We start from the raw sequence: 10,370 nt of genomic DNA, 5'->3' as shown, positions 1-10,370 counted from the left end.
CCGCCCAGAGGAACATGATGCAACTCGCAGGCCAAACCTGCAATCGTCCCCCTCCTCGCTACCGCTCGCGTGTGACAAAACAAACGCGTGTCGTTGTTTATTCATGTCTCGTTAGGCCTGTTGCTAACTACATCCCACAAAAAGCTTTTCGTGCGCTCCGTTCTGCATCTCCAGGCGTTTGCGACAAAACGAAATGCGTTTTATTTTGCACAGGTTTGTTTGGTCGCTCTCCAGGGCCGCCAACTTCATCTGTATCTTAGCAACCTGCTCGGCGACAGAGAGATCAGAGAGGATGCTGATTAACCTGTTGCTATGACTACAGTGAGAGGCAGAAACTCTTTAGATTCGCTTTAGATTCTGATGCTGAACGAGAAAAGCAGGTTTGAGAGAGCGAATCCATGATCATTTGCATCTCGTTTCTCTCGTATGTGTCTCGTCTGTTTTCCTTTCTCAGTCACTTGTGAAAATTATCGTTTGTGAAATCTATTTGCATTTATTAAATGTAAATCAAGTCATTATTTACATGTAGATCATTTTTCCTGCTGTTATAATTATTCTGCTGTTTATCTCACTAATCACATTCAACACAATCAGGTCTCCATCATAGTTAACTGAAACTAAAACCATAAAAAGTGTAAAATGAAAAATACATTACATTCATTTAAATAAAATAACAGGGAAAAATTCAGCTAATTGCCAAGCAACATTCCTCATTTTCTTTTAGTTTAACTTGAAGTACTAAAATAACTAAATAAACTACTAAATGAAAATAAATAAAAACTTATATATTAAAAAAAGTGTAAACCAAAAATATAAAAATAACTAAAACTATGTAAAGTAAAACTAAAAAATTTAAATGAATGAAAACATATTTTTCAAAAAAAAAAAAAATAAATAAATAAATAAATAAAACTAATAAATACAAATTTCTAAAATTTATTTTAAGATATACATATTAAAAACATATTTACACATTAATACATAGACACATTATTATAGACAAAAAACTAAACCTAATAAAATTGACCAAACAAATTACTAAATGTGTAAACCAAAAATACAAAAAATAACTAAAATTAAATAAGCTAAAACTAATAAATAAAAACTATATAGGCATATTACAAAAAATAAAAATAAAATAAATAAAAAATGATAAAAAATGACCAAAAAACTTAATCAAAGTTAAAAGTTAATCAAACTTAGATATACATACTAAAATAAAACTAATAAAAATAACAAATACAAAAAAATTGCTAAAAATTTAAAATTCAAAATGTAAATTAATAAAAACTCTATAGACATTAAAAAAACCTAAAACTAACAAAAACAGGGAAAAACAACAAGTCTTTAAAATCAAAGTGTAAACCAAAAATATAAAAATAACTAAAACTAAATAAGCTAAAACTTATCAATAAAAAACAAATAAAAAGTATATAGATATTTTAAAAAAAAATGATAAAAATGACCAATAAACTCAGACTAATGAATAAAATTTATAAAACGTAGATATAAAACTAATAAAAATAACAAATACAAAATGAATAAAACTTTAAAATTAAAATGTAAACCAAAAATATAAAAATAACTACAACTAAATAAGCTAAAAACTAATGAATACAAATTAATAAAAACTATATAGACATGTTTAAAAATAAATAAATAAATGAAAATGATAAAAATGACCAACAAACTTAAACTAATAAATAAAAATGAATAAAACTTGGATATACATATTAAAAATAAGACTACTGAAAATAACAAAAATTAAATTAATAAAACTTTAAAATTAAAATGTAAACCAAAAATCTAAAAATAACTCAAACTAAAGAAACCACAACTAAATAAAAATAAATAATATAAATAAATAAATAAAACTAACAAAAACAAAAACAAAAAAAACCTGAATCTTTAAAATCAAAGTGTAAACCAAAAATATAAAAATAGCTAAAAAAGCTACAACTAATAAATAAAAACTATATAGACCTAAAACTAACAAAAATGACTAAAAATTGCTAAAACGTTTAAATTAAAGTGAGAACTGAAGATATAAAAAAATAAAATCTCATTAAAAAAATGATGAAAAACTATCATGGTCTCATAGTGTAATAAAATACCACGGCACATCACATCTTTTGTGTTTAGCTGATGTTTTGCGCAGCAGGCGATTGTATTTTCTCAGAACATCACAGAAATGAGACTTAAAGGCGAAACAAAGCCGTACAAACTGCAGAGCGTTTGAGAATATGAAATGCAAATCCATCTTGCTGAGTGGAGAACATTAACAGATTTGAGCTAATGGCCAAAACTGTCTGCATTTTTTACCCGTCGCAATTACCAATCCAACATGTCAATTCATCAAGCGCTGTGCATACGGTAATTATACTGCCACATCAACAGATGCGTTTTTATAACATTTCAATTAGAGGAGGAACCAATTACAGAAGTCATCGCGTGTAAGTCAACGGGGGTCGTTTCCCAGCGCGACACTCCTTCATCACCAGCCGCCGGCCGCACAGTCACACTCACAACATTTAGGAATGGTTTTATACATTAGCAATATTTTAACTGAAAAAATGATGTAATAGTGCATTATTATATTATTTGATATATTATTTTTGAAGGGATTTTAAATGTATTTTGGAGTCAATACAATTCTTTTTTAGTCTTTCTACTTTCTAAAAATGTAATGCTATTCAAAAAGTATTAAATTCAATGTGTTAGTTGCTGTTTCTTTCTAATAATTTGTGAAATCTTGCTATTTGTGAGTGAAAACTGTAAAAAAAGTACTTTTTTTGGAAAACAACTTATTACTTATTACAAGCTTTTCAGCAGAATGTAAACAATAAAAAACAATTCTAAAATACTGAATGCAAATAAATTGTTAGTAATTAATTAAATAGAAATGTAAAAGTGACATGCAAAAATATCCAGTCAGTGTTTTAAGTAGTAAATAATGTAGTTACTAAATTTGAAATAAATACTAAATTTATTTATTTTAAAAAACACAGTTCAACCTTTGGAAGAGAAAATTTACAAATGTTGTTTTATTATATTTTTCAAAATTGTTAACAAAGATTATTGGAGTATGTTATACAAGAGATTTCAATTTCAGTCTTTCTACTTCACAAATTTGTGTTAAATTCAATGTGTTAGTTGCTGTTTCTTTGTAATAATTTTTGAAATCTTGCTATTCATGAGTGAAAACTTTTACAAAGTACATCCTAAACTTTTTTTTAAAAGACACAAACCCTCAGACTACAGTGTATGGGGTAAGTTGTCACAATGAAAACAACCTATTAAATTTTTTTTTCAGCAGAATATAAACAATAAAAAACTATTTTAAAATACTAAATGCAATTACATTTTTAGTAAGTAATTAAATAGAAATGTAAAAGTGACATGCAAAAATTTCCAGTCAGTGTTTTAAGTAGTAAATAATGTAGTTACTAAATCTGATATTTATTTTTAAAAAACAGTTTAACATTTGGAAGACAGAATTCACAAATGTTATATTTTATTATATTTTTCAAAGTTGTTAACAAAGATTATTGGAGTATGTTATACAAGAAAATACTATTTCTGTTTTTCTACTTTACAAATTTGTATTAAATTCAATGTGTTGCTGTTTCTTTGTAATTATTTGTAAAAGTTTGCAATGAAAACGACCTATTAAAAGCTTTTCAGCAGAATGTAAATAATAAGAAAACAATTCTAAAATACTAAATGCAATTACATTTTTAGCAATTAATTAAATAGAAATGTAAAAGTGACATGCAAAAATATCCAGTCAGTGTTTTGGCTAGTAAATAATGTTGTTATTAAATCTGATATTTATTTTAAAAAACACAGTTCAACCATTAGAAGACAGAATTCACAAATGTTATATTTTATTGGATTTTTTAAGGTCATAAACAAAGATTATTGGAGTATGTTATATGGGAAAATACTATTTCAGTCCTTCTACTTCACAAATTTATTAATTTCAGTGTTAGTTGCTGTTTCTTTGTAATTATTTGTGAAAGCTTGCAATGAAAACAACCTATTAAAAGCTTTTCAGCAGAATGTAAACAATAAAAAACAAATCTAAAATACTAAATGCAATTACATTTATAATAATTATTTAAATAGAAATGTAAAAGTGACATGCAAAAATTTTGAGTCGGTGTTTTGGCTAATACATAATGTTGTTATTAAATCTGATATTTATTTTAAAAAACACAGTTCAACCTTTGAAGGAGAGAATTTACAAACGATATATTTTATTATATTTTTCTAAGTCGTAAACAAAGATTGTTGGAGTATGTTATAATAGAAAATATAATTTCAGTCTTTCTACCTCAAAAATCTGTATTACATTTAATGCATTATTTGCTGTTTCTTTGCAGTTCTCAGTGAAAAATGTTTCAAAATGTGAAAAAGTAAATCCTACACCATATTTTGTCAGTGTATGGAAGTTTTAAACCACATGTTCAAAACTAAACCAAAACTAAACACATGATCCTTCAGAAATCATTCTAATATGCTGATTTGCTGCTCAACAAACATTTATGATTATTATCAATGTTCAAAACAGTTGCAATGCCCAATATTTTAGAAGAAAATATCATAAACTGAAAATATAAAAATTAGCTAAAACTAATAAATAAAAAGTAATAAAACCTATATATATTAACTAAAACTAATAAAAAATGACCAAAAAAAACCCCACAAAAAATAAAACAAATAAAAATTAATAAAAACTAATAATAATAACAAATAAATAAATAAAAATTAGTACAACTTTGATAGACATATTAAAAAATAAAACTAATAAAAATAACAAAAAACAACAAAATTACTAAAATTATTCAAATTAAACTGAAATTAAAATGTGAACCAAAAATGTATAAATAACTTAAACTAATAAAAAAAAAAATATATTTTAAAACTTTATAGTCACTTTAAAAAAAAAAAAAGGACTAAAATCTTTAAAAATAAAATGTGAACCAAAACATCTAAATAACTTAAACTAATAAATAAAAAAATATTTAAAAACTATATAAAACCTATATATATTAACTAAACCCACAAAGAAATAAAACTAATAAATAAAAATTAATAAAAACTATATGTATTAAAATAATAATAATAATAATAATAATAATCAATAAAAATTAGTACAACTTTGATAGACATATTAAAAAATAAAACTAATAAAAATAACAAAAAACAACAAAATTACTAAAATTATTAAAATTAAACTGAAATTAAAATGTGAACCAAAAATGTATAAATAACTTAAACTAATAAATAAAAAAATATTTTAAATATATATAGTCACTTTAAAAAAAAAAAAAAAATAAATAAATAAATAAATAAAAAAGGACTAAAATCTTTAAAAATAAAATGTGAACCAAAACATCTAAATAACTAAAACTAATAAAAAATGACCAAAAAAAAACCCACAAAAAAAAAAAACTAATAAATAAAAATTAATAAAAACTATACGTGTTAAAATAATAATAATAATAATAATAATAAATAAATAAATAAAAATGAGTACAGCTTTGATAGACATATGAAAAAATAAAAATAATAAAAATAACAAAAAACAACAAAATTACTAAAATTATTAAAATGAAACTGAAATTAAAATGTGAACCAAAAATGTATAAATAACTTAAACTAATAAAAAAATATTTTAAAACTTTATAGTCACTTTAAAAAAAAGGACTAAAATCTTTAAAAATAAAATGTGAACCAAAACATCTAAATAACTAAAACTAATAAATAAAAAAAATATTTAAAAACTCTATGCAAAAAATGCATTTTCTCACTTCAAAACCTGAGATAAAGACTTGTGACAACTAGCCCCGGTGCACATTTGCATTGTGGTTGACAGGGTTAGATGAAGATGCTCCTTCATCATAATGTTTGTGGATTCTTAATGTTCTCATGCCAAGTTAATTTTACGAGCCAGCTAAAGTGTTTCATGGATGAAAACATGTCTGACAGGAAAATGATGAAACCTGCTAAACTTCTGTGTGGATTCATGAGGCGTTTTAACTGCTGGGTTTTGTTGAACATTAGCATATTTGTCTCTCTTTCTCTCTCTCCCGCCTCGGGCTGTTTGACAGGTTGATGTGAAGAGATGTAAATTTATCGAAATGCATTGCACACTGTTTCCAAATCCAATTTCCGTCTCGCGTTCGCTTTATGACGAACAGTGTTCAGCCGTAATCAAACATTGTTTTCTAGTCCTAATTCATGATTCCCAGCGTGAACCTGCCACAAATGGACAAAAATCTAAATAACACATTTTCGGTGTGATCAGATCGACACGTTGAATTGGCTTTGGGGGGAAAAACACATAATAGATGTTTTTCGGAGAACTCGACATTCATCTGAAAAATAATAATACAACAGAATATGCGAAGCTGCACATGCTGGGATGATTCATCTGAATGAGATCATTTTGGGATCAAATGTCATCTGATGTTGTAGTATTTCCATACTGTAATGTCCTCTACAGGAGACACTGAGAACTGCATGAGCTCAATGACATCATAAAACTAGTTTAAACAAAAGGCTATTTTTGTAAATACTAGCATGCAGATTTTTATCAGATCTAATCTATATAATTTATCTGTGCAGCATACACATTTTAACCTTAAAATACATGGACACTACTGTTCAGTACTGTTAGGGCCAGTATGTTTTTTCAGTGTTTTGATGTCTTTTCTGGTTACTAAGGCTGCATTTATTTATTCAAAAATGTTGTAAAAATCTGAAATATTATTATAATTTAAAATAGCTGTTTTCTATGTGAGTATCTGTTAAGATGTAATTTATTTCTGTGATCAACGCTGAATTTTCAGCATCGTTTCTCCAGTCTTCAGTGTCACATGATTCTTCAGAAATCATTCTAATATGCTGATTTGCTGCTCAACAAACATTTCTGATTAGCAATGATGAGAACAGTTGCAATGCCCAATATTGAAGAAACCATCATAAACTGAAAATATAAAAATTAGCTAAAACTTATAAATAAAAAGCCTACATAAACATAAAAAAATAAAACTAATAAAATGACCAAAAATCTAATAAATAAAAATTAATAAAAACTATACAGATGTATTAAAAAAACGAAAACCAATCAATAAAAATTAGTAAAACTTAGATATACACATTAAAAAATAAAAATAACAAAAAACAACAAAATTACTAAAATTAAACTGAAATTAAATTGTGAACCAAAAATACATAAATAACTTAAACTAATAAATAAAAAAATATTTAAAAACTCCACAGTCACTTAAAAAAATAAAATATGAACCAAAAATATATAAATAACTGAAACTAATAATAAAAAAATAGTTAAAAAAATTAACTAAAATTAAAATGTGAACCAAATATATATAATTAAAACTTATAAATAAAAAAAATAATAAAAAAAACTCTATAGACACTTTAAAAAAAAAAAAACAACAACAACAACAAAAAATGACTAAAACTGTAAAAATAAATTGTTAACCAAAAATATATAAATAACAAACTAATTTAAAAAAATAAAAATAAATAAATGAATAAAAACTCTATAGACACTTTAAAAAAATAAAACTAATAGAAAGGGTCAAAAACAACAAAATGACTAAAACTTTAAAATTGAAGTATAAACTAAAAATCACTAACATTTTTAAATTAAAGTGAAAACCGAAGATATAAAAAATATACAGATAAATAGAACATTCATTATAAATGTCTTTACTGTCACTTTTGATCAGTTTGCATCCTTGCGGAATAAAATATTAATGTAATATTTATAAAACATCTAACTCTCTATCTATCTATAGGCCAATAAATATGTCAAACTGTATTTTTACAGTTTCAACTTTCAGTTGTAAAACACAAAGACTGAATCAATACATCACGGTATTTATTGCATGTGTTAATGTGTAAGAAAAACATAAGATTTCAGTGAAAATGTTGGATGCAACACATCTTTGTTAACTGTCTGAACACAATTTGCAGTTCTGCTCCCTGTTTGAGTCTGAATCATTTTTGGTTTTGAGGTTTGTGAGAGTTTTTCTGTGAATGTGGTATTTGATGATGAACTTAGGAAACTGTTAAATGATTGTGTGAAATGTGTATTCCATCAGTGTGTTTATGAGATGTTATTAGAAGCTTGTTTAAAGATGCAGAATGTATTTGCATCAGGATTTCCCCTTATTAATGTGATGTAGATTCAAACCCAGATCTAATCGACATTGTGAACCCAGACAAGAGCAGTAAACCTTTAAGTCATGTGGTGTGAATCACAGGCCTCTCTCGTTTTCATCTGTTGATAAATCACGTTCAGGCTTTCTTCTTTTCGTGCGTGAGATGCGATCAGCGAAGTTCTTCAGATCTCGTCTGGTTTCTGTGTTTCTGCCATCATCATGTCGGACCGAATGACCTCCCACGTCGCTGCGATGTGAAGAGGGGTCTGTATCTTGGCAACGCACCTAGCAACCACTTCTCGTAACCATGGATTATAACCTGTTGCCAAGGGAGACAGAGATGGAGGATTGATTTTCAAGGATGAAATTTACACACGACGAGAGAAGAGAAGAGAAGAGAAGAGAAGAGAAGAGAAGAGAAGAGAAGAGAAGAGAAGAGAAGAGAAAATTTTACTAAATGAAGAGTTTATTTGCAAAAACAGATCATTTTAATGTGCATTCCAATTAATCTCAAACTGCAGGTGGGTTATTTTGATTAAGTAAAAATGACAAAAAAAATAATAATAATACAGCTAACGAACACAATAAAACACAATAAAAACATGATAACAAAAAAATATAAAAAATTATAAAAATAAAATAAAAAATAAAAAAATGAGTTATCTGTTTTTGCATATAAACTCTTCAAATAAAGTTATGTTAATAATAAAGTTGCGTTGCATTAATTTTTTTTTTTTTTTTTTCTTTATTGATTAAATGTGGACACCTTTTAAGAAACAATATTACTTCATTAAGTAATGCTTTCTGGGAAGAAAAGTATAAAATTTAAGATTTTTTGAAATATTTTTTTAGAAGAAATTTAAACAAGAAAACAAATCTTAAATGGGGTCAGAAAAAAATTACTTGTTCTAGTTTTAAGCTTAAACTCACTTAATATGTATGTATGTATGTATATTTTACATACATAAATACACTTAATATGTATTTATGTATGTAAAAAAAAAAAAAAAAAAAAAAAACTAAATACCTCCCTGTCAATTTCCTTGTCAAGTAAAGGTATCTTCATTTATAAATGTTTAGATATTTATATTTTAAAACAAGAAATAAATAAATAAATAAATTTTGCAGCGTTAAAGCATGTTTTACAAGAAAATACTATTTCCTTTCCCAAAAATTCTCCTTTAATTCAGTGTTTTACGTGCAGTTTCTGTGTAATTATTTGTGAAATTTACTAGCAATTTCTGAGTGAAAATTAAGTCTTTTTTTTTTTCACTTAGAAAAATTTCCATTCCAAAATTACTAGAAAATTTCACAGATAAATAGTAACAGCAAGTAACACACTAAATTAAACGTGAAATGCATAGAAAACCTGAAATATTATTTTCTTGTAAAACTTAAAAAATATAGAGAGAGAGAGAAAAAAAAAAAGTCTAAAAGTCAACAGAAAACATGATTTGGTTGATACATGAATTTTGAAGATTGCAAGATCTGACTCACATGTCATTTTATAGCAAATTTCATTCTGTTTAGAACTAGACTAGTGATGGCATTTGGGGTCTTGTATGTATGGCAAAACAAGTGCACACACACACACACACACACACACACACACACACACAAAGTCTCCTGATCCTGGTCTAATGAAGGTCTTTACACCAGCACAGCATACAAACTGCTCATTACCCAGACTGCTCGTTTCCCATCATCCCCTGAGCGAAATGACAACACAAACAGGCGCGTGGCCTACAGGGCAGCCGCTGGATATGAAAGTGTTCAGTGTCACCCCTCCAGCGCTCACCCGCATCTAATGATAACCTGCCAGCGCTCAGCTGCGATAATGCACAGCGCATGTCCTTGGAAAGAGACCAACTCAACTCTCTCAGTCTCTGTGTGTGTGTGTAAGTGTGTATATGAGTTGAAGCATTTAGGGAAAAAAAAAAATGAAATCTGAAGCATCTAAAGTCTTCATACATAGATAGAGATAGAGATAGAGATAGATGTATAAAGAGTTTGTTTGCAAAAACTGATAACTCTATTTTTTTAACAATTTTAAAAAATTGTATTTTTTCATTGTGCATTACAATTAATAAGCGAACTAACACAATAAAACTTCAGATTTTGGTGGCCCATTGACTTTCTTCAAAATATCTTCTTTTAGATTCCACAAAAGAA

The sequence above is a fragment of the Labeo rohita genome, chromosome 18, assembly GCF_022985175.1.
Source record: "Labeo rohita strain BAU-BD-2019 chromosome 18, IGBB_LRoh.1.0, whole genome shotgun sequence".
NCBI classification, from domain to species: domain Eukaryota; kingdom Metazoa; phylum Chordata; class Actinopteri; order Cypriniformes; family Cyprinidae; genus Labeo; species Labeo rohita.
The sequence above is the reverse complement of the archived record's forward strand: the minus strand, read 5'-3'. Positions refer to the sequence as shown.